The 25,544-nt window shown below is 41.0% G+C and overlaps 1 protein-coding gene across 1 annotated transcript in view; it reads right to left on the reverse strand.

Moving 5' to 3' along the window:
• ptprfa (protein tyrosine phosphatase receptor type Fa) overlaps positions 1–23,173 on the reverse strand; it is a 243,935-nt gene extending 220,762 nt beyond the window's left edge. The window contains exon 1 of the mRNA XM_044043825.1: positions 23,039–23,173. The gene's annotated coding sequence lies outside the window, so the exon portion shown is untranslated. The remainder of the gene's footprint in view (positions 1–23,038) is intronic.
• Positions 23,174–25,544: the final 2,371 nt, after the last annotated feature.

Below are 25,544 nucleotides of genomic sequence, written 5' to 3' on the forward strand. Positions count from 1 at the left end.
CAGCAGCCGGCGAGAATAGAAGAGCATGTGAGCGGGGGACATTAAAAAAGCACGTAACAGTAACACAGTGACACCTCCAGTGTTTCGTTCATTAGCTCACACACAATGAAGAAGCCGCTGTGTTTGCTGTGGAACTGAGGTAATAACATGAGAGCCTCACAGCCAAACACTCTGAATGAAACACCATTTTATTATTTCTCAAACGTTTGGAGCTGTGGGGCACGGGCGAGCACAAACCAACGGACTCACCGCGGTGCGGTGAAGCGGAGACAGATGGATGATCGCTCCGCTGCTAAGTGATTTTAAATTCCAAACCACCATTGGAAAGAATATTCGCTTTGCAGTGAGTGAGGCAGAGAACGGCAGGAGTGCAGAGTTAAGCTCCGCCCCACACTAGGGGACAATTGGCCCAGATTTGGGTTCCAATCTCAGATTTGAGGCTGATTTGAACAGATTATCTGGCCAAATAAGCCTCTAGTGTGAGGGATTAGACTACTCCGTTCGTCAAAGGATTGTCGGCTGACGGTGCCAACACCCCACACAAGACAATCCGGACTCTTTTCATGTGTCCCTACGTAGCGCTCGGTAGGTCGTTCCACTCTCCCCAGAACAGTCTGTCTTCAAGAAGCTCTTGAAATCACGCGAGTTTCTGTGAGATCCCAAAGAATCCCTGGAATCTCCTCCCTGAAATGGTTGGATTAAACAACAAGTGTGTGGTCCTGTGTCCTGACTGGATCGTCTTAGTATGCGCTTTGAAAATCCTCTACGACCTACAGCACACACAGCTACTATGATTACACCATTCATATAACATATCCACACAATATGCCGCTCTACCTAATGAGACACAGCAGCCCATAATAGCATAATAGAATTGTATTCATTCTAATGATGAGATTCAACATTAAATTGAGTTTTCTGTAATTAACAGTATTCATCACATCACAACACATGGTGGGAATTGGATGATTAGGAAATTGAAATGTCATGGCATGATTATCTTATCACCAAAATCAGTATGATTTATGATATTGTTGGGCTAACTGTTAAAAAAGAAATAAATAAAAGGCTTTAAACTTTTATAACGGCTCTTAAAGTTCCAGTGTGGAACCTCTATTGCCCCCTGTGGACGTCTGAGTAATTATTAAAACATGTGCAGTTGCTGTGACCTACTTTTCTCTCACTTGCTACTGGACACACTCACACACACACAGAGAGAGAGATATAGATAGATAATATTGTACGGTAAAGTACGTGTTAATCTGTCTTTATATGTAATTTACTAGAGCCAGGAAAATTTGGAGCTGCGTGACAAAAGGAACAGCAGCCACTGTGAAAATGAAACAATAACAAAAAACAGGAATTAGAGTCGTCCTTGGTATACAAAGTTTGAGAACCACTGATTTAGTCCAACACGTCATCAACCAATAATAAAGAACAACCTTAGATAATTTAAATAACAATTTAATATGTGGTATACTTTTAATTTAGTCTCTTTTTTAAAAAAAATTCCATAAATAATTGTCAATAATTTGCCGTCGATCGCCACATGTTTTCCATCCACCCTGAATGTGAATCAGCACTAATTAATGCTGGGATTTGTCTCCGCGCTGACAGCAGTGGCACTTTGTGCAGATGCACAACACTTGACGTGAAGTGCTGCTGGATGCCTGTTCTACTCTTTTAATAATGAAGGCTCACACCATCAGCAGCACAGACAGAGGGTTTCTTTGCATCAATAAACAGTTCAGTTCAGTCTTAAGGGTCCCAGAGCTCGAAAGGGGAAATAAAATAAAATAAAGAAACAAGGTGAATGAGAGACGATGGTAAAAAACAGAATGAAGCAGCTTTAAAGCCGTGTGGAAAGGAATGGTTTGGTATGTGTTTTTTTGCATTTCCATTAGGAATAGTACCAAAAAAATTCCTGTTTGTTCTTGGTCAAAACGCAAGCTGGAGCCCGGGCTTTACCGTTCCAAACTCAACCGTACCATGACACAAACATAGCATCAGCCTTCACAGCACTGGCACCAGTCATTTGTGTACTGATAACTCAACTATGTCAGCTCCATGTATCAGCAGAGAAAGGCCTCTAAAATCCTTTAAATATCCTCACTCTGGGACTCACAGGCAGACTGACAGAGGACGCCCAACTGTTAACATCTGCATCGTCTCAGTTCTGCTCATTTCTGAGCTGCTTCCAATAAAACTTTTCAACTTAACTCATCTCTGACTCCAGAAACTCCACCGTTGGTCGGCTCACCTGATTCTCAAATCTCCGCAACATAGTGGAAATAATTATGCAGTAAAGCACGCGTCATGTGGCGAGGCTTCAGTTTGTCAACACACAGCTATTTGTATGTAATATTCTTTACCGTGGACTGTATGAAAAAAATGACCCAGTCTTCTGGTTAGAAAAGTAAAGTCCAGGAAGTGGGACAGAAGTTGCGTTTAGCCACTAGGGGGAGACTCTGCTGGTTGCAAAAATAAGTAGAAGTCTATGGGAAAATTTGCATCTATTTTTCATGTCATTAAACGTCACTAATGACAGTTTTCGATTAATTCAGTTTACAGCAAACCCCCACCCGGACCTCAGCACTTCCCGGGGCTGCGGCTTCTCCCGCCCGCGGGCTGCCCCCCTCACCGGGGGTTGTCGGTGGATCCAGGGGACGGTGTCCCTGTGGCCCCGGCGCGATCGTAGCGGACTGTCCTCAGTGCCACCAGGGTGGGGAGCGGCCCACGTGTCGTCATGTTTTCATCATCAACGGTCCATGTGTATTTCGGCACCGTCTCGTTATTGTCATGAAAAAAAGGGGCGTCAAAAATACATGCCGTACAATAATGTATGACAAATATGACTGAACACTGGGAGTAAGGTGATGTCTCTGATCTTCCATTTGCAAAAACCACTATGGTTCCAGTCAGTCAGTCAGTCATCATCTAACCGCTTTATCCTCCACCAGAGGGTCGCGGGGGGTGCTGTGCCAATCTCAGCTACATCGGGCGATAGGCGGGGTACACCCTGGACAGTTCGCCAGTCCATCGCAGGGCCACACACAACTAGAGACAAACAATCATTCACTCTCACACTCACTCCTACGGTCAATTTAGAGTGTCCAATTTACCTAATCCCCACACTGCATGTTTTTGGACTGTGGGAGGAAGCCGGAGAACCCGGAGAGAACCCACGCACACACGGGGAGAACATGCAAACTCCATGCAGAAAGGCCCTTGTTCCAACCGGGGCTCGAACCCGGGTCTTCTCGCTGCCACTACACCACCGTGTGGCCCACTATGGTTCCAGGTAAATTGCAAATGCCACCTTTGATGCTTAAAAGGTGGGGTTAGTTTAGCCTCCAGATAATGGGGGCAATCCCAGCTGACATCGGGCAAAAGGGAGGGTACACCTTGGACAGGTTGGCACAGGTGTTTATGGACTGCAAAAGGAATGGGAGAACCTGGAGGAAAAAGACAGACACGTGCAGAGAACCCGGCCCGAACCAGGATGCAAACTGTCAGTGTTACCCAAACCTTCTATCTGAGGGGCTCACTTTTTAACCTAAATCACAAGCAGCGACCAATTTACTGTTATATCTGTGACACTTTCACTTTGCGTATTCATGTCTTTTAAAACATAATAAGTTGTCTGTTCTTGGCTGAACATGAGTGGAATGTGAAGTGGAAGCGTCCACCTCAAGGCTGCACTTGATTCTGTGCCGGCGATTCCTTTGCTGATGCCCAGTATTAAAAAAAGAGCGATTATCAGCGTTTACTTTGTTGAAAGTTGTGAAGTAAACTTCACTTTTGTCAGATCAGACCAGCAGACGTATTATCAGCAACAGAATCCTGTCGACCTCGGCCTTGATTCCACCGCTGTATCCATTCCATTGTTAGTCTGAACCCGAGAGAAGAGAATAGGACGGACAGACAATCGGGGAGAGACAAAAAGTGGGACTGAGGAGAGAGGGTGTTTGCTTAATGGCTTCATTGTGTACTGCTGATGAGCTCCACTTACAACCTATAAAAGAGTATTCAGCAGCTCTGTGGAGATCTAAATCCCTCTGCCCCTGTGTGCCATTAAAAGCTTTCAGGCCTTTCTCCACTGTCCGTCTTTAGAGATGAGGGCTGCAGACAGACAGAGACACCACCACCACCACCACCACCGTTGCTACACACAGTTACACACACACACAACAATGAATGAATACAGGAATGTACGGAGCTTCTGAACCAGGTCCAAACTGTTGCCGCGTTGACAAACACACAGACGTCAGATTCCTCCACGTCGATGACTGAGCCTCATCAAATGACAGAATAAAGAATTTAAATGCGCTTCTTCCTGTAAATAAATAAGATAAAGATCTAATTCAACTTCTGCCACACGAGACGTGATATAACCCGACACCGAGCCCACGATCGCGAGCCAAAAACACTGTACGTGTGCGCACATGTCACACAAACACTGAGACAATTTATACCACAAGTTAAAAGGTATACATTCCTGGCTCACAGCATTTTTTTTTTTGTTACCATTTTAATATGCTGCAGTATTATGACCCTTTAAATAATTAAATGCAACGTATGAATCAAATCCATGTATTAAAGTGGAGTTCCTTGGTTACACAATGTTTTCCTCACCCATTAATCATACATAGTTTGTGTGTCACACGTTTTTTCATTGCACGTAAACATAGTTAAAAAATTAAAAAGGGTGAAAAGTACTTTTTTTTAGCTTGAAAAATGATGACTCACAATAAAAACGTGTGTGCATCTGTTCGTCTGTGATGTCATGGTAAAGTCTCACAGTTAAAGGACAAACAAAAGAATGCAGAACAAACATATTTCCATCATCTCTTTTCAGACATAAACGGCTCAATAATCCTTTGTATTTCAGCCAATACTTTGTCAATATTGTGGGTTCAAACGCTGCAGTACGAGTCACATTAGTATTCCTTGGTTTCCTCTGTTGTCTTAATTAAAGATATTGGAAGCAAGTAAAACACAACTACTGTATGGATCATTAACCCTTAGTGCTCACGCGGCATGGATCTGTGTCTTCTTATATGTGTTGTTGAGTCAAATATACATATCGCATTTTGAGTCGTGATAAAAGTAGTAATAGTTGTGCAGAAGTCACAAAATTAGACAATTTTTTTATTGTCTTTTTGTTCATAAAAACGAGTGTGACCTTCGAACTGTGACGTATTTTCCAAATTTCATTTGAACATTTTGAGTACTTTTTGCTCAGGTGTGTTTATGGAGGACATTTTTCATTGGATTGTTGTGCTGAAAAAAAGGATATAAGAAACTCTATATTGTACATCGCCGTCATCGTGCTCGAGGAAAAATTCCAACGCTTTCTGAAAACCGAGAAGTTGCACGTCAAAGCCGACGCGTGGTTATTACGGTAATTTCACTCGCGCCGTCGCAGGAAGCCGGAGAATCAATGTCTTTGTCAGAGAGTTGGAACGTTTCTAAATAAAACTTGTTTTTCTTTATTTAAATAACTGCAAGATATTTGGAGATTCTGGAAAACTGAGCGAAACCACTTACTCGCGGGACATTTTCTGACCATTTTATGGGTAAAATAAGCAAGGGGGTTAAGTCAGTTTAACCAAAACCTTACAAAAGAGCGATGCAACCACGGGCTGATAAAGGCCCGTGTTTTGTCGTTGAGATGAGATGTTCCATGAAAAAGTTGACGATGTGTTATATTTCTGTCCAATTTCACATGGTTCGATTTTAATCGCTGACCCTTGCAACTCAGTTCCAAATTTGAGGATTAAAATATAGGAACAGGCCTGATTCTGTCCACACTTTGGTGAGAATCATCTCACACGTTCCTTCTCCTCTGTATCTGATACAGTTTCATTGCCCGTGTTGTTTCTGTTTCTGCAGATTACTATGTCCTCGTGATTGTTTCATGTTCTCTCGTCAGTCTTTGTTGAAACCGTCTGGTTGGATAAGGACTCGGATCTTTCACTATCACACTCAATTTCCTGCGTTTCTCGGGGAAGGGGGTGAGGAGTGTTCTGGTGTGGGGGGGGGGGAGTTGGTGGGGGTGAATAATTGATGTTCCTCTAAAAGCCGACGTCTCTCAGTCTGTTTCTGCCAGAGCAGCCCATTTTTTCCTTGAGGGCCAGAGAGCCGTCAACCAGAACCCGCTGCAGTCCCTAACATCTGAGAGACACCAACAGCATATGAAAATGGGCGGGGAACATCCCAACATGAGCAAAACAAAGTGATGAGTAAAATGCTTAGAGGGAAATAAAAAGAAATGTGTGTGTGACACAAATGTTTTGCAGAATTGCACTTACAAAATGAGACTGTAGAATGTAACAAACAGATAACTCAACCGCTCTTTATTTCCTTTCCCAAGAGCGTCAGGGAACAACAGGGAACAGAAAAGCTGTTTATATTTTCAAGTGTACATACACTCATGCAAACATTGGTAGAATATTCAATTTCGCCGATAAATCACCTGAAATATGACACACTGACATAATAAAAACTGCACGATCTTAGCGACACACAGATTTCACCCAGCAGAGATCCAGCAACGTCTCAGAAAGCGCCGTCATGAAATCTGACCAATCAGCGGAGGTCCGTTCTTCTCCCGCAGCTACGTTATTATCTCAAAAACTATCGATGGAAAGTTGATGAAATCACAGGACAGGGAAACACTGTCCTAAAATGTCCTATAATGTCCCTTTCACGTTGTGTTTTTCTTGTATTTTCTTATATGTACTATTTTTTGGGATATTTTTAAACCACAGACTGGCAAGGAACCATACACGGAACCTTCATGGACCTTGATTTTCTACATGAAAGAAGTCTCGTTATGTCCTCCAATAACACTTTAGCGTTGACATTTTTGACATCTTCTACCAAAGAGGCGTTATACGGTTACGTTATAAGATAAGTTATTGACAGATTCTCCCTGTAAATCAGAACAACGTGTCCACTTCTTATGTTCGGTCTATGGTCTCAACCTGCTCTTGAACTATAGTCTGTCTCTTCCTCCACCACTGACCACTTTTTTTGTCTATAAATACTTGACACGACTTTATGGATAATGACACAAAAGAAAGAAAGAAAGAAATTCAGCAAAACATTAAAAATGCAACTTTTTCCATGGTTTGCAGACCGTGCTAGTTTCACAGTTTTCACAGATTTCACCGATGTTCCGTTCATATTCTCATACATAAAGCTGTGCTATTTTCTACCACATATCATTCAGACCCATTTACACACGGCTGGAACACTCATCAGAAGCAATCTGGCCTAAAGACTGAGCGCACGAGAACCGGAGGATCTAGAAAATGGAACCACTTTCTCCTGAGCCTCCGCTGCTCATGAATGTTGCAAACACATTCAGTAAGAAACACCCACAGATTAAGTGATTTTCCAGTAAAATAGCTCAGATTACGATGAAGTCTCCACCAGACATAACATTTTAAAAACTTCATTTAACCAAAGCCACCTCAGACTTTAACAAAAGTGCTGTTGTTGTGGAACCCGCAGACACAGACAGGACTCAGGAGATGATCATGGTCTCTGGTTGTGACAGCTGTGCACTTTATAACCAACCACTTCCTTTAGTGACTCAGCAGCCATTAATTAATGTGGTCTTTCATGTCTTCACCTTGGCGTTTTATTATCTGCGCTGCTACCTGACTCGGCCGGGTTCTTCATCTCAATGGGACTCTTTTAAAAATAGCGTCTCATTCATTAAAAAAAAAGAAAAAAAAAGAAGCTTGCAGCGCTTACAAAATCAAAGAAGGAAACTGTGACTCAAACCATGACGGAAAGCTGCATTCATTCATTCATTCTCTACCGAATGAATTGAACACTTAGATGATTCTTTAAGAATTTAAGAAAAAGCTGCAGTAGCTAATAATGTTTTCAGGCCTGATTTAATTGAGCTGACCTCAGGTGTTCAGGACCTTTGTTTCACAGGTGAGGAGCAGAATAACTGAACGCTGCTTCACTTTGCTTGGTTCTGCATCTGGGAACACACAGTAAACCTGTTCTTGATCTGCTTCATACTGGAGGGAACTAATAAGTCCAGGATGTATTGTGGTCCAAGACCATTCAGTGCTTTGTAGACCAAGAGTAAGATTTTGACATCTGTCCTTTGACTCAGTGATCTGAGGACCGGTGTGATGTTGTCCAGTTTCCTGGTATTAGTCAGGACAAGACCTGTGAAGACACCATTACAGAAAATGAAAGCATGCACAAGTTTTTCTGTGTCTTCTTTAGACAGAAAAACCTTGATCCTTCAGTGTTCTTCAGGTGGTAAGAGCCAGACTTAGTGATAGCTTTCAGGCGGTTGTTAAAATTCAGGTCCGAGTCAATAATTACACCAAGATTCCCGGCTTGATTTGCAGCACTCAGCGACTTTTGACCTTTCATTTTTGGGGCCAAAAACATTTACTTTAGTCTTGTCCGCACTGAGCTGGAGAAAGTTCTGGCACGTCCACATCATTGTCAATTTCAGTAAGTCAATTCAGAGTGTCCAATTTGCCTAATCCCCCAAATCTGCATGTTTCTGGACTGTGGGAGGAAACGGACGCAGTGGAAGCTGCACGTCTGAGGTTATTTGTCTGCTATTGAACTGTGTGTCGGAAATGTTGGCGGAAATCTTGTACGTATGTTTTTTTAATCTAGTACGGACAGACTGCATCCACTCTGATCCCATTTAAGAATTTATTTCTCAGAATTAATGCCACTGAATCCACATTTTTGCGAAGATTTAGGCTTTTAAAGGCTGTGGTCTTAAACTTTTGATCAGCTGATGAACAGCGTATTTCAGTTTAATGGTTGTTTGCAATAAACTGCTGACTCAAATGTGTTTTGTCTCTCTCCCATGTATTCTTTTTGCATTTTGAAGCACTACGTACAACCTTCTTAAGATCCAACAGTGCAAAATGTATATTCTTGCAATTTATATTATATTCTAGTATATTCTTAAATTTCGAGTGGGATACATACAGTATGTATATATATATATACATATATATATATATATATATATATATATACATATACATACATACACAAATAAACATATCAACCATGTTAAATTTAGCCGTAATCCACTGTAAAAGAAGGAAATGTGATGTTTTGTGACCTCATCATTGGTGGATTCTTACCTAACTCTAATGGGAACATACTTGTGTGATCACCTAAAGACTCTGATTGATCTGTCAAAAACTGGAGACAGGAAGTTGCCAACAGAAGGACAAACTTACGGTGGTAATGTAATCATTTTACGGTTTTATCTCTATTCACTTCACTTCCCATGTTAATTATATTCTGTCACTGTGATGGAGCAGAGGGGGAGGAGTTTTCTGTGACTATTTTACTGTCTGCGTTTAACCCAAAATACAGTCCATTTCCAGACTAAGCTGAACAACACGTGACATGTGAAAAAGAGCAAGGTATTTTCAGAATACTGTACACACCAACGCCTGTAAACACCTTTTTCCAAAAGTCCTGTCGTTAAAGAGCACACTTTAAAAATAAGGAAACAAAAAGAAACTCAACCCCTGCCACTGACTTTGTCTCCGTCTCCACGACTTACTCCAACACACGAGATGAGCTTCGTTTGTGATGGAGCTGAAAAGCTGCCGTTAAAAAATGAAACGGAACAAAAAGAAAGCCTGTGCTGACAACACGCGAGGCTGGTATTACTGCTGGAAAGGCTCAAATCAAAATGTTCCCTTGGCAGCAAAGCTGCTGATTACATTTTGTGGTAGGGCCTTTTAATTACAGCACACAGTTTTCTGTAATTATGGTGCAATTAGACAGCGACAATACAGTATATTACAGCAAATTACAAGTCAGAGAAGCAACCAATTCTGCAGTGAAAGGGGGAGGAGAAAAAAAATCTCTGTTTTATTTGTATTGCTGTTTTCTGTAATCATTGAAATCTCAATGATTGGAATCCCGACAGAAAATCAGTTGGAAATGTCAACATTTTGTTTGGTTCCAGTGAGCACAGAGCGCAGAGCTCGCACACTCACTCAGGTCAGAGAGCTCGTGTCTGCTCACACGCCACCGTATTGAGTTTCACTGCATCAAATAAAAGAGCAAAGGCCCGAGACAAACTGGAGCTCTCGCGGCGACACTTCCTGACAACACAGCTGCTCGCTCACCGCCCTCAAAAAAATACTGTTAAATATGAACGCTGCTGCCGCCGCCTATCCACCGTGTCTCCAGGCAGCGTGGACACGCATACACATTCCCTCACGCCTCCGACTCCTGCAGACAAAAGTGTGTCTGCAGGCAGGCGCGTCACTACAACCTGACTCTGAACCAGAGCTTCTCATCAGAACAGATTTAGGCCTTGAGTGTCGGGTTTGACGATTTATGGAAAATATCTAATTATGATTATTCTTATAAAGACATATAAAAAAATGGACTTTTTTGGAAGACTTTCCTCAAGATTTTGAAGTGTTTCTATGAGGATTTGTGCTCAGGTCTGGCTCACAATCTCTGTCCCAAACGTGCCGCATGGGGTTAAAGGTCAGAGGTCAGTGCAGGCCAGTCAAGTTCTTCCACACCAAACTCAAACCGTGTCTTTAAAGTCCTAAATAAGCATAGCATTGTCCAAAATGTCTTAAGATTGTCCTCCATTGGAGATAAAGGGGCCAAGATTGTAACACGTGAATTCAGGTGTCCACATCGAGTGTGTCTACAATTTAATTTGCCTTGGTTCATTAAATACCGAGGTTTTTAGGTTTAAGGCAAAATGGGGCATGACCAGACGAGATACTATATCAATTAAATTTTATTTGAATAGCGCCAATTCATAACATACATTACCTCAGGGCACTTTACAGAGTAAGGTCAAGAACTTTCAATTATTATAAAGAGACTCGACAGGACAAGTGCTTGGCGACAGTGGAGAGGAAAAAACCCTCAAAATATTAATTGAAACAAAAATGCAAGGATGTAAAATGGATGAACATTTCGTGGATAAAAACTATGACAGACACGTTCAGCGACGATTGTATTTCACGGATGAAAACGAGACAAATATGGTTGATATGACAAAAACTATGAGGAAATGTACTAACTAACTTTAGTCAACAAATCAAAACTTAGGCGAACCGGGAAAAGATACAATCAGAACTAATCTCTTTGCGAGCTACGGAGGTTAGTTTGATGTCAACGCGCAGGAGGACACGCGACGAAAGAAAGAAAGAGAAGAGACGACAAACGGTTGAATTTCACGTACGATGTTACAGAGACAATGTCAAAGGAGAAAAACACAGCCGACATGAAGCCACATTTGGAGGCGAGTCGTCCAGAAATCTATGCAAAGGTTCGTTAAAGACACAAACTCATTTAAAATGAAGTTCAAAGCTGAAACCACCAACGCTGCTATGTTCGGATTTTAAATAAAAATACCAATTGACATGTTGAAGATAAATTAAGTCCAAGTGCAATGTTTCACTGTCTTCAAAGAAAAAAATCTATTTGATTTGATTGCTAAGACAAATAAAATGCGTTCAAACCTTAATAATAACATTAACATTTAAACTAAAACATCTCAGATGACTAAAACGCATCACTCAAGTACAACTCCCTGCGTTTGTCCCACTTCCCTCTGAATGTCTGTGAAACCTAATTCATAGCAGCGCATTCACATCTCATATAAAACGTTTCCAGAGACAATATTCTGTTTAACGTGACCCCTGCTGTTGCCGCATTTAAGACCAACGTTGGAGTGTGTCCCATGTTGCTGCACTGACTGAGTCACTCACATCCCAGCGCAACAGCCGTCAACGTACTAATGCGCGATGTGCAGACAGACAGACAGACAGACAGACAGACTGGCTGGCTGGCTGAGAGCAGGACGGCCTCTCAGCTCTGTCTGATGATAAACAAGCCTGTTGGTGTATGAATGATGACACCCATTCAAAAGAATCCCAGCCCTCCCGTGATCTCCACTTTAATGCACCATCCAGCCTGGCTCAGTGAAATGAAAGAAAAGAGCACTTGTCTTAGACCATGAATCCTGTCATAACAGTCAGGTGGGAGCGGAGCCCCCCCACCCCACGCCTCAGTGCATTCAGCGGGGGCGTGTTCAGACTCGTCCGTTTCCTGGCCGACTTCACAGACAGCCGGTGTTGTGAATCTGCCTTGGAGGTCCACAGACTCCTCTGTCACAGCTGCACTCACTGCTTCAACAAGGCGATGATGGACGCTTTAAACATTTCTTTGTCTGGCGCATCATCGACGCTCACCAGCATCAAGAACACGGATCTCTCCGGGGGCCTGCTGCCACACAACATCCTCACACAGAAGCAGTTTCTAAAATGATTTCTGTGCACAGCATCAATCCATTCTACCTGTTTTTTTAGTCTGCTTTCATTTGCTTCTCAAGAGCTCGGGTTAATGGAAGCAAAAGTAGAATTTTCCTAATCGTAATAATTCACAGAGATCGGAGGACTGTCTGTCTGCAGAAAACCCGACTTGCAAGATCAGGGCCGCCAAACTCCTTGGAGTCCTCGGAATTAGGCGGTCTCACAAAGTCAAGTACCGGGTATTAGGAGTGGGGAATCCCAGGTTGCCTCAAAACCTGGTCCACGATACCAGTAATATCACGATACAACTGTTTTTGCAAGACAACCGTATCGCCATACATCACGATATCTGTCTAACTGAAGAAAACAAAACGTTAGCGTTACAACATAAAGAACAAAAATCCTGCTGTAAACTCTCTCTTGAAAAAGAGGAGGCGACTGTCTGACCGAGTAAGTCGCGACACACAAGCAAAACATCAAACTTCAAATGTTGATGACTGACAAACACCGGCCTCATGTTCGCTGGGATAAATTCTCTATGCGTGTATTTGAGGTTTGCTATTGTTATAATTTCCATGGCTTGTGTTCGCTGAGCTGCGTTGAGAACGAATGCACGCGGCCAGGACGGCGTCAGCGGTGAGTTCTTACGACAGTAACATTTAAGCAGTAAACACAAGGGGGAGCTCCGTAGAGGAAAAAGTCAAAAAAACATGTACAGATATCACAGGAAATATTATTCTCTGCGTACAACACCTCCTATGCAGTGTAAAGTCATGGACTTCACTTCATTCACACTTGGTCAAACAAGAGTAATAACATTTGGGTGGAATTTTATTGGCTATTTATTGACTTTTTGGCTTTTTATCACCATTATAGTCAATGACTTACCTCGTAAGGTGTAGTGGCAAGTTATTGAATACAACAGGCAATAAAAAAAAAATAATAATAATAAGTCAATAAAAATCCAATAAAAATCCAAGAGGAAAAGGAGGAGGAGGAGGAGGTCAGTGAATCCAGTCAAACAAACAAACAAACAAACAAACAAGAGAGCCACAGGCAAAATATATTTTGGTCAAATCAGAAAAAAAAAAATACCATTATTGCACCATGAGAAAATTCTACAGGTGCATGATGTGAAATGAAAGTGTCAAGCGACACTTTCATTCACTCAGAACAGGGATTCTAGGAACCAATATGTGAAGATATTCTTTGTTTAAATATATTCCAAACATACTCAACTCTGGAGTATTTTGTCACTACAGCGTGTTGAGCTTAGAGGAGCAGCTTCAAGATGCATTCAAGGAATCCCATAAATGTCCTTGCAGCTGTTGCTGGGAGCCATGTTTCTACCAAGTGGAATGGTTTGGTACGGTACAGTACATGTTTTTTTGCGTGTCCATTAGGAACAGTACCAAAATAACCCACCACAACCATTCAATTTTTTGGTACCTGTCCCTTGGGTTACCAGAGTAATGGCACAGTATGGGTGAAGCGATGGAGCTTAAAGTCAATCCCTAAGTGTTACAGGAAGACAGAGGGGGGGCCGATAAAACTAGACTCGTTCCAGTTAATACCAGAACTGCAGAGTTTTGGATTAAATATTTGAATCATCGAATAGTCGTGTCCATCCTGAGCTCAGAATGTGTCATCCTTTTTGAGCGACAGCTCTTCTTGACACCACTTATGTGACGCAGCCCAAATCAGAAGAAGGGTCAGTTTGTGCTTCCTCTGGCTCTGTAGGGTTCAGATGGATAAATGTGAGAGAGAGAGAGGGAGAGAGAGAGAGAGAGAGTAAAATGGCTGTTGGACTCAAACTTGTTTGATGTGGAGTGCTCTCCCCGGGGCGGTCGCAAGTCAGTCAGTCATCATCTACCGCTTTATCCTCCACTAGAGGGTCACGGGGGGTGCTGTGCCAATCTCAGCTACATCGGGCGATAGGCGGGGTACACCCTGGACAGTTCGCCAGTCCATCGCAGGGCCATGGTCGCAAGTGTCAGTGCCATTTTTGCAATCACTTCTAGTCACTGTTTTACTGCTCTAATAACTAACAAGTTACCTTAGAGTAAGATTTTATAACATGTTAGGTTTTATACTGAGGTAACCATGACGACAGGGCCCAGTCACACTTTGGCATTTTCGGAAATAACAGACCACATTGACGTAAAATGATAGTCTTGTTCTTAGGTAAGAGATATGAATCTGTTGTTGCACAGTCAGAGACAGCAGCAAATTCATTTCCTCAGGAGCTGCCAGTCAAGGTGCTAATGGGGAGTTCCCACACCAAATTCAATGATTTTCCAGGATCGATTCTCTCAAATTCAAGAGCCAAATGAGCTTGAGATGGGAGGGCAACTCGTAAGAGCGTCTTAGTCCATGATGGCGTCCACTTTTATTGATTTGCTGCACGCTCTGCACCTGGACAAGTGATTGTCCTCAGGATCTCGTGTCAAAGTCAGTCTTGGAACTTTCATTTCATCACGTCATCATTTGCTCGCTCTTGTATTAACTTTACTCGCTCATTGTTCTGAACGGAATCTCACGTCAACAGTGGAGAGAGAGAGAAACAGTTTCCACAAAACTAAACCCAGCTAGGTAGCTGAGCTAGCCTATCACACAAGTTTAGCCAAAAATGTAAAAAAGAAAATAATAATTACAATAATAATTCACCAGCCTACAGTGCCAGCCAAATAAAGCTAATTCAAATGTTCTGTCTCATGTAATTAATCTGTGGAACAAGTAAAATAAGAACAACGTGGAGCTTACAGTACCACCATTTCTTGGCTGGGAGCCAAATCTCCACTGGTTGCTTGGCAACTGCTCCGAGAACCAAGAACTGTTGGCTGATATCTTGGACTGAAATCAAGTCATGTCAATCAAAAAAAAAAAAACTGTGACCAGAGGATTCCGTTGTGGAGCCTTTTCCCCCCCTGAAGTTTAAGTCATAAAAATAAATTTCTTTCTTACAACTAAAAACTAGAAATGTGTTTCAATGCCATTTTCTTCTACACAATTGTTTTAGAAATTCAATATTCCACAGGACAGAGATATTGGATTTTTGAGGTCATCTTTGTGTCAAAGTGAACATGGATTGAGAAACATTATCATAAGAATGGGACGGATGAAGAGTTGAAGGCCCAAACATTGCCACTGCAGAGGCATTAAAACAAGTCATAATATTAACAAACTTGAATATTAGTTGCACTCCCTCCTAGAAGCTGCCTCTAAAAACGTATTATTTTGTAGAATTTATTTAATTCGATCCATTTTACAGATTCAACCTGAACTTGAATAATTCATAGTTTGCAGAGTGTTACCATCTTTTACATATTTATGATTTAAAATCAAATCTGTACCATTTTTTTCTCCTCTAAAACTGTGCACTCCCTCCCTCCAAATTTTTCTTTAACATTTCTATGCTATTCCACCACTTTTACAAACCACACGTCATCATATATTCAGCCCTGTCTACTCATGAATATAGTGAATATTTAATGGGACAAAAACATCGTAATTGAAAAAAAATTCCAAGAAAGTTTCCAATAACATTATTAATGACATATTTAAGAGATACAAATATTTTATTGATAATTGCATAGGTAACATTTCCATAGTGGCTACAACAGCAAGCATTTGGTTAAAGAACTTTATGTGTGTTTGTGGAATTAATAAAATCTTTAAATGTTCCCTGAATGCACCTCATAGCTGCTCCTCTAAGCTCCTCCTGCTTTTAGAACAGTTGTTTTGGTTATTAATCGTCACGATAAAATCTAATTTTCACACAAAATTAGACCCATGGCAAAGTGAAAGGGGAACTGGGCTTGTAAGTGGAGGGTTGTCTGTTCAAATCCCCAACAGTCATTGCTCCACCGAGCACTGCTCAGCGGCTGCCCCCTGCTCCTAACGCTAGGACGGTTCTCCCATGTTGTTGGTTTATTATTTATTTATTATTTAGCCTTTTTGGGGGGTTAGGCTTAAGGATCTTTTTGGTACGGCCTGTATACTTCTACACTTTGTAGCTTTTGTATTCTGTTATGAGTTTTATATCATGAAATTGTTTTGTCTGTATTTGTGCTGCTATCTTGTGCGTCGCCGTCAGCTGCACAGACGTCAGGTATAGACTCCTTTAGGCCGACGTAGGGGAGCAGGAATCTCAAAGCAGAAAATGAACATCAATTATTCATGAACAGCGACATCACTACTTATTGCGAACACATCAGTCACACAGTGTATTCCTCACATTATCTAGGAGGGAAGCTCCGTTTAAAATGTCAGCGCCGCACTACAAAGGGCGAAACATATTAATCCACACAGACCTCAGTTAGTTACAGATGACGCCCTAAATAAGCGAGGCAGAGAAATGAAATGCTAATAATTTCCATCTATTTTGAACGGCGCTTCTAAAAGCTGGTGGCGGCGGAAAGGAGACTTTGAATTTCTAAATCAAAGCAGAAAGGGGTGAAACGCTCCCTTCATGTGGAAACCACATTACCAGGTTTAATAATCATCTTCAGCTTGATCTCCATACGGCTGCTGGGCCTAAAGGTCTCACTGAGGCTTCAGACGTCACTCACACACACATGGACTTTTCCTTGTGTGTGTGTGTGTGTTTGTGTGTGTGTCTTGGTGAAAACACAACACCACTCTGAGCTGTCAGTGAAGTATTCACGAGCACACAATTAACACACACAATAAAAGAAACGGTGAAATCTGGAGCGCAAATCTCACAAAGGTGGGATTAGCTCCATTAGTGCAGGAATCTCAGGGGCAATTAAGCCGCCACGAGTAAAGCCCTGACTCAGATTCCAGCGAGTGGCAGAGTGACAGGAGGTTTGGGAGGTGCTGGAGAAGAAGAGGACGAGGAGAAGGAGGGGAACACACTTAAGCAAAGCTCTTAATGCGAGGGTCAAAAGTAGCTTGTCAGCGCGTGGAGAAAGCAGTGATGAGGTGACGACCTTCTCCAGCAGCCAACACTGGCTCACACGGACTTAGCGGAAGAAGGAAATTTACTTTCTGCCCTGCCCTGCCCGGTGATTTCCTCCACACGCTCTCTTATTCACACACATAACTGTGAAGCTTTCTTTTTTTCTGTTTGTTCTAACATTGTTTGGTTGAACAGAAGGAAGTCACAGCCAAGGAAACGTCACTTCACTTCAGTTCTGTTTAAAAAAGGATTAATCCATTACTCAATCAATCCATTTTTCATGATTAGTCGTTTTTGAATAATCAAACCAAGTTCACTGGTTTTTCAGCTTCTTAAATGTGTCAATGTTTCTTTGTTCCGTATAACAAAGAAGTCATTAAAACAGAATCGTTTTGGGTTTGTGAACAAACACCAGTGTGAAGTTTGTTGAGTTTCATAGTTTTCGATTGATTATAAACCAGCGGATTTCCAGCACTTTAAACACATTTATTTGACCACCTGTCATACAAACATGAATATTTTCTTTGAAATCTTTGAAAAACGTTTGAAACTAAAACTTTTATTGTTATTTATTTGGCAAATAAACTGAATTCACGTTTTAAGACCAAATTTGAGATGGAAATTAATCATTAAGCAAGTAAATAACTATAATTTGTCGTCTTAATCGAGAAATAATAATGTGCTTTACTATTTTATCTCTTTTTTGTAAAACAGTACATTTTAAAATGCATTTCTAACAATAACAATTATATTTTAGCATTAAAAATAGAATTTTGCTTAAACAGCTTAAACATACTGGTGTATTAACCATTACAGAAACATAAAAAACTGATTTGGATGATTACCAATGCTGTTAATTTAGGGTGACTGTGGTAAAAACACTCAGAAGATGAACTTTTCTTTCCCAGATCATCACCAAAATCCTGATCATTTCTCCCTTGGCCCACAACAATCCAAATCCACAGACAAACACGCAGTCAGAAACCGTAGCTAAGTCTCCATGTCTGGAGAGGAACTCCTGGGTCTGAACCTCTATCTTCAGCCCGTGCTCCTTCCTCAGCCTCACTGTCAGCGGCGGTGTCATCGCTGCACACGAGGCAAACACAGACCTCAACTGTTCCCGTCCGCGGTTCCCCGGGTGGTGAAACGAGCTCCCGAGTCCCTCATCTCTCTCCTGACACGTCAGACTAAAGCCCTGTATATCCTCGACCTCCACAGACACAGAGGTGTTTACGAACGTCACGTAATGTGCCGCAATATGCTCCGCAGGTGTGTGAGCGAACTGAGCAGGATGTCAAGCAGATATGGTGTGCTTCAGACGCACACGGGTGCTGATGCAGTGTTTCTAATGATGTGTTTGTGTTTTGGTAGAAATGTGCCGTCACAACGTAGATGAAGATAAAAGATGTCCTGTAATGTTTCGGAAAGATAAGAAAGGCACTTTTCCTTTGATATTCCTTGATTTAGACGGTTTGAGTTTTGTTTTACACACCGCGCACATCTTACATGTAGATTTTGGGAAGTCTAGCTTTCATGTTCTGTTGCTTTTGTTTATTATTCCATAAAAGACGGAGTTTTAGGGCCAAACTGAAGAAGTCATAAATATTATTCAAGCAATTAGTGGTTGAGCAATTTGTCTTTCAGTTTGTGGGTTCTATTCCCGGATCCACTAGCCCACATGCCAATGTGTCCTTGGGCAAGACACTTAACCATTTAACCCTTTCTTTTTGCCCATTTTTCCATAATAACTTTCAATATTTGGCAGTTATTTACAATGTACTGCTGGTTAAAATAGTGTTTTAAATTAAATTTAAAATGAAGAAAAACAAAAGGTTATACACATTTGTTTGAGTCTTTGTCTCAGTGTCCAAAAACTGTAAAGAAAAATGGAGAGTCAGCTTCCTGCATCAGCGCAAGTCAAATTACCGTAATAACCACACACCAGCTTTGACGTGGAACTTCTCAGCTTGCAGAAACTGGAATTCCAAATTTTTCCGCTAGCACAAACTGGCGAGGAACTATGGAAGTCCATCTCCGCCAGAAAAAAAGAAGTCAAACTTAGCCTTGATAATTGAAATTTCCTGAAACTAAGTCATAATTATGAGATAAAAAGACTAGAAAAGCGTTAAGTAAACACAGACTTTTTACCATTTCTGCTACAAACTGCGTCTGTGACAGATTCTCCTGCTCTGATTCTTGCCGCGACGACACAAACTGGTGACCTTTGAACCTGAGAATGATCAGCCACAGCCAACATCAACAACTTTTGAGTGGTTGACCTCCACTCGGCTGTCATCTCGTCATCAGTGGTTGTTTTCACAGAGGGAGCCACTCTGATATTAGCAGTTATAACAGTTTATGATGTCAGACATGACAACGATCAGCTGCTCCACAGAAGAATCTGACGACGGACTATAGAAGCGATCTCAGTGACACAACGTGCACTGGCCGGCATGTCATCGTTTGCCTCAGCAGGCGACCGTCATTTCCCTGGATTTGAGTACGTTTGCCTCCATCCTCATTTAAACCAGCACTTCCTACTTCAAGCTCTCGTACTTCACTGAATCTGCACTGGAGCAGATTCAGAGTGCAGGTGACAGGTGAACAAATATGTAGTTAAATAAAAAGAATAAAGAAAGGTATCCAGCCTGGGAGCCAAACACTGACAACATGACAGACTTTCGTGTGGTGTCTTTAAACTACCAACTAATATGTGAATTACGGTTATTTTTATGAAGGATTCCGGTATTTTACGACACCTATTGTTATTGAATTGTCGAATAACAAACTGAATTTACCTTTTTAAAACCTGAAATTGACTTAATAACTGTCATTTGACGTCTTCATCAAGAAATAATCATGTGCTTTACTATTTTTTTCAGGGTTTTTTGTAAAACAGTACATTTTAAAATGCATGTATAACAATAACTGCATTTTAGCATTAAAAGCTGCACTTTTATTATTTTTATTACTAATAATTCATTTTTTCATTAAGAAATAATAATGTGCTTTAGTATATTCTTCAGTTTGTTTGTAAAACAGCACATTTTAAAATGCACAATAATAATTATATTTCAGCATTAAAAAATATAATTTAAGTTAAAGCTACATACTACTGTATTAATTGCTATAACCGACACAGAAATTGTGGAAATTTAACTTGTTTTTCTCTAGAAATGTCATGTTTTGTAAAAAGAACAAGTTCTTGTTGTTTAAAGGTTATTATTTTGTTATTTTTACTGGTCAAATTGTGCTGTATGTGGCCGCTGAACTAAAATGAGTTTGAGTCCCCTGCTGTAGCAGATTCAGAGTGGAGGCGATTGGTGAACAAATATGTCATTCAGAAGCTGTTTGTTATGGGATTTTTTCTCCAAAAAGAATAAGAAAAGTTTCCTCCCTGGGAGCCAGAGACTCAGCCTCTCTGACAACATGACAGACTTTAGTGTTTATAAACTCTGCTCACTCTCCTGCATAAAACCTGTCCTGAGACAATGTGGCGTCTTTAAACTACAGTAACGACTCACATTACAGTTCAATAAATAAATATGTGAATTAAGGTTTATTTTCACAATTATTACGATTTAACGACTAACCGCCGACATAAGAATTATTAGAAATAAAGGATTTGCATAATAGGTGGAAAATAAAATGGTTTTTCCACAGAGTTGGAGTCCTGTAACTTCACAGTTTAAAGTTATTTAAATGACTCCACTGTGGCACAGAGGTGTTGCACTCTGCAGTGTTGTCCTAAAACTGAGCATGTAATCATTTATGTGGTCAGGCTCAACCCTGACCACAGACAACATTTAATTATATACGATAAATATAAGATATAACACATTACTGTGCCCCCACACTGCAATATTAACTGTATATATGTTCTGAGCTGGACTATTTTACTTAAAATGGACACATTCTAATAACACATGACACATATATCTTATGTAAACTTTAGCTTGAGGTCAATTGTTGTAGGTTTTATGCAGATTTTAAGAAATCAGTGCAGCCAGTGGCCGATATTTTTGACCCAAAGAGCCAATTTTCTTTTATCATTACACTGTATTGTATTTTATTATATTTCTAGGTTTGCATTTGTATGTAAGGTAACCTCGAGTGTCAGAAAGGCGCCAACACATAAAATGTATAATTATTATTCTTGTACAGTACTTTTTAAATCAAATAAAAACAACATAAAAACAAAATACTCTATACACCAACTGTCTTCTTCACTCTTCTCTCCACATGTTTTTTTTCTTTTTTTTTTTTTGTAAAATACAACCTGTGATTCCACAATTAAACCCCAATACCAGTTGAGCGTATGATCTGTTCACGCTCCATTTTCAGGATCTTCTGACTTTGATCCACAGTTTGAGTTTTTTTTCAGCAGCTGCAGGCTACAGCTGCGACACGTGTGCTGCGCTGAAAGCTTTCCATCATCGCCCCGGTGCCAAAGAGTGACAGCTCATCACAACTAAACGCCTGTCATCCAGTGGCTCCGACATCAGTGGTGATGAAATACTTAAGAGAGGCCGACGAAGGACATTAGCATCGACTACAGTTCAACACCACAGTCACCTTTAGCACGGGAGCTGCAGGACTGTGTGAGTTTGATGCTTAAACAATGATCCTCAAAAGTTTTCAGGATGACTGAATACCACTTTTTCATATCAAAGACTAAACAATACGATTTCACAAGCTCTAGATGCCAATATTAGTACATAAATGACAAATAGTGAAGTGTTTCACGATTTCTCGTTTGTTATATACGTAAAAAGTAGGCGTGCGTTTATAAAAGGTTTGGAGACAAAAGCTGAGTGTCCAGTGTTAAGAGATACTTTCAAAAACTTACTAATGTGTTCCTAGCGGCTAAAAATGTCACCTTCCCAAAAACTACCGTAAAAATATTATATATTAATATTGTTTCAAATATAATGCATATCAAATATTAATAAAAACAATTGAAATTCTAACTCTTCAAAGGCCAGTATGTTTACACAACTCCACTGTTGTTTCATCGGGAAAAAAACTACAATAATTTCCATAAATTACATTTGAAGGAGAATTTGATAATAATTATTATTAGACGCTGAGATGGGTCAATGATCGGCAGAAACATTGATTTTGATGCATTGCTATTTTGCAGTGTCAGATTTTAAAAAATAAAGAGCTTACTAATTTGCTCCTAGCGGCAGAAAACGTCACCTCAGTGACAAACTAGTATGTTCTTGAGTAGCTAAGTCATTTTAGGCTCATTTAAGGAATCAATATGACATTTCTAAAGTTAACCAAAAATGTATATTGTCTGGCAAATTTGAGCTATAATCATTAAACACCGCCAAAAATGCCTCAACAATGGCAGAAAATGTCCCTATGGGAACTCTTAAGGGTTCAAGAAATGCACTCCAGGACCTTCTTCCCCTTGAGTAGAGGTGTCCTGACCACCTGGTGGGGGATTTGCTCTGCTGCTGAACCAGGAGGCCCCTGCACAGAGTGAAACATTCACCCAGAACACCCTCTCCCAGCCAGCAGCAGCAGAATAAGAAGCCAAAACACTTCAGATCACAACAAGCAAACAACTGAAGAGGAGCTTCTGTCCTCAAAGCATCTGGATTTACACATCTAAACCATTTCTATCAATCACAACATTCTCCTGTACACTGACTGAGCCTCCATCACATGTTTGCAGGCATCGCTTCGTAGTTCTATGCACGTGACAAATAGAGAACCACTAAATCCGTGTTAGCAGGCGGCCACTTTCAGCACAAACACATCACAAGTCGCTGCTGAACGGCACCGGGCTTACCTGCGTGCAGCTCCATGGGGGGAAACAGCAGAATCCTGAGGGGAATTAATGCTGGCAGCCTTCAGCGCGCTTCCTCACAGTGACAGAACAATTCCTCAACAAAAGCCCATAAAACAATTCCACTGCAAGTCAGCGGATCACTGAGCCCTGGGGGGGGGGGGGGTCAGCCACAGGTGGAGGCTCCACAGATCTGCAGCAGCAGCAGCAGCAGCAGCAGCAGTGATTGATCTGAGCACAGATCAGGCAGCTCTCCTTGTGGCTGCTGGTGCAGGTTCGAGCGGTTGAGCTCTCCTGGGAGGGAAGTGCAGAGAACAGATTGCAGCCCAGTGAGCAGGGCTGGCCATTCAGCAGCCAATGCCTCTGTGCATGATGTCAGAGGTGTTGGGTTTCAGCCGGAGGCTGAGGGGAAGGGCTCTGCTGAGGGTTTGACCCATGCAGCACAGGTAAGCTAAGACAGTCTCCTCCCTGCAGAGGCGGGGGGCAGTGGGAGGGGGAGGCTTTGTTTGCTTGGAAACAGACCACCTAGACTTTTCTTAGTCACGAGCACAAAAAAAAACCCAAACGGCAAAAAAAGAAAGAAGAAAAGAAAGAAAGAAGTGATGGAGCATCATCTTCACATCTGCAGAGAGGGACTTTCTGTCTCCCTCCTCTGGCAAAGAGAGCAATTACACTCATCTGTGTTCAAGACAATGGAACACATTCACTGGCCATTTTATTAGGTACACATGACACAAGATAAAGTGGTAGAAGTGGAACACTGTGTGGTTTTCTGCTGCTGTAGCCAATCTTCCTCCAGGTTTTAACGTCGGGATGTTAATGAGTTAATCTATTAATAATTCAACCGATTAAGTCATTTTCAAATGTATCGAACAAAGCTGAAACAAAAGGAAATAGGTGGATTTTTCCATGCTAGGCTCAGAAACCTTTTGTGCTGTGTGAGCAAGAAAAATACATCAGCCCTTTAGTTCAGAGATTATCTCCTTGGATGAAACTTGTGGTTATTTGCGTTATTGTTGTCATTTTAAACCCGTCCGCTCACTTTCCTCTGACCTCCAACAGAGAACTGCTGCTCACTGGATATGTTGTTCTTCTTTTTTTGGACTTTGTGATGACGATGATGATGATGATGATAATCCCACCAACAACCATGATACGTTAAAAGTCACTTAAATCGCCTTTATTTTCCTGCCCTAATGCACTTTCTGTACCACGTCTTTCTGAGTAAATGCGTTGAATTGCTGCAGGTGTACCTAATAAAGTGGCCACTGAGCACAATCTTTCCTTTTATTATCTAGGGATTAAGAAACCTTTTGAACTCTTCCTATGGTTTATTTCTCCATCACCGACTCTGACAATGTTTTACTATCATGATAGTATTCATCACCATGGATACGACCATCTATCACTATGGATACCTGTCTCCTGTGCAGAAAGTGTCTCATTGAGTGGATACAAATCCGGTTATAGCATCAAAGCTTATTTTAAATGTACATTTTTGATGATGTATACGTTTATATTTGTAGAGTTTGTGTCCCACTTCAACTGAGGTGGTTTTTAAATGTGCCAGAAAAATAAAGTTGAACTAAATTAGTATTAACGTCTGTCTACAAAGGAATATTAAATGTATAGATGTAGTGCTTTTCAGGAGAGGATTTGTGTCAGTTATTAAAATCAACTTACGCTTCAACATCCTTCACCGCAGCAGATTTGTGGAGTTCGTATATTCCACTCTTCACGGCGTGTTTGTACAAAGATCTTGACAAATGGTTCTGAAAATTGTCTTTTCTCTCTCGTCACTTTGGCAGCTGCAGACAATATAATAGCCATAATCTCCAGTTACAATGAAGTGGGCGCGAGTTGGAGGTGTGCATCACAGCACCAATTACCAAATCCTCCAAATGGACCCAGAGCTAGAAACTGTCCATTTTCTTCACACCTCAGTTTATGGCTCAGAAGAATGATTTGTTAAGATTTACTGCGACTTTCTCCAAAATCAGATATCAGTGGAAAAACGACACATGATCATGTTTATATATAAAAAAAAACTGTAATCAAAGCACAGATTTTACTCATATTAACAAGTTCATAATAAATATTGACAGATCAGGGCAGCCTATGGCAGATATATGAGACCAGATTTCTTATTTTCCACCTGATCCATTTGAAAATATAAAATGTATTGTGGAAATTTGTATGAAACGAGAGAAAATTTCTCACGTTGTCAACAAAAGTCGTCTATTTTCACGGCCGAGTACTAAATCAAGATCACGCCACTCATCGCATTAAAAAAAAGGCATGAACTTATGTCGTTTAAAGGGAACGCGATCCTCGAGGCGACCGTATTAACATCACGACTGCGAGTGCTAAACGTAAACTCTCTTGTACTTTGACTGCAGACCCTGAATCTTTACATCAGTACACAACGCTGAATTATATGAGTTCAAAACACGTGACTCTGTCTGACTTTCTTAATATAACTGTGTTCGGTTTTTACAACACGACTGAC

Source organism: Solea senegalensis, linkage group LG14 (assembly GCF_019176455.1).
Source record: "Solea senegalensis isolate Sse05_10M linkage group LG14, IFAPA_SoseM_1, whole genome shotgun sequence".
NCBI classification, from domain to species: Eukaryota; Metazoa; Chordata; class Actinopteri; order Pleuronectiformes; family Soleidae; genus Solea; species Solea senegalensis.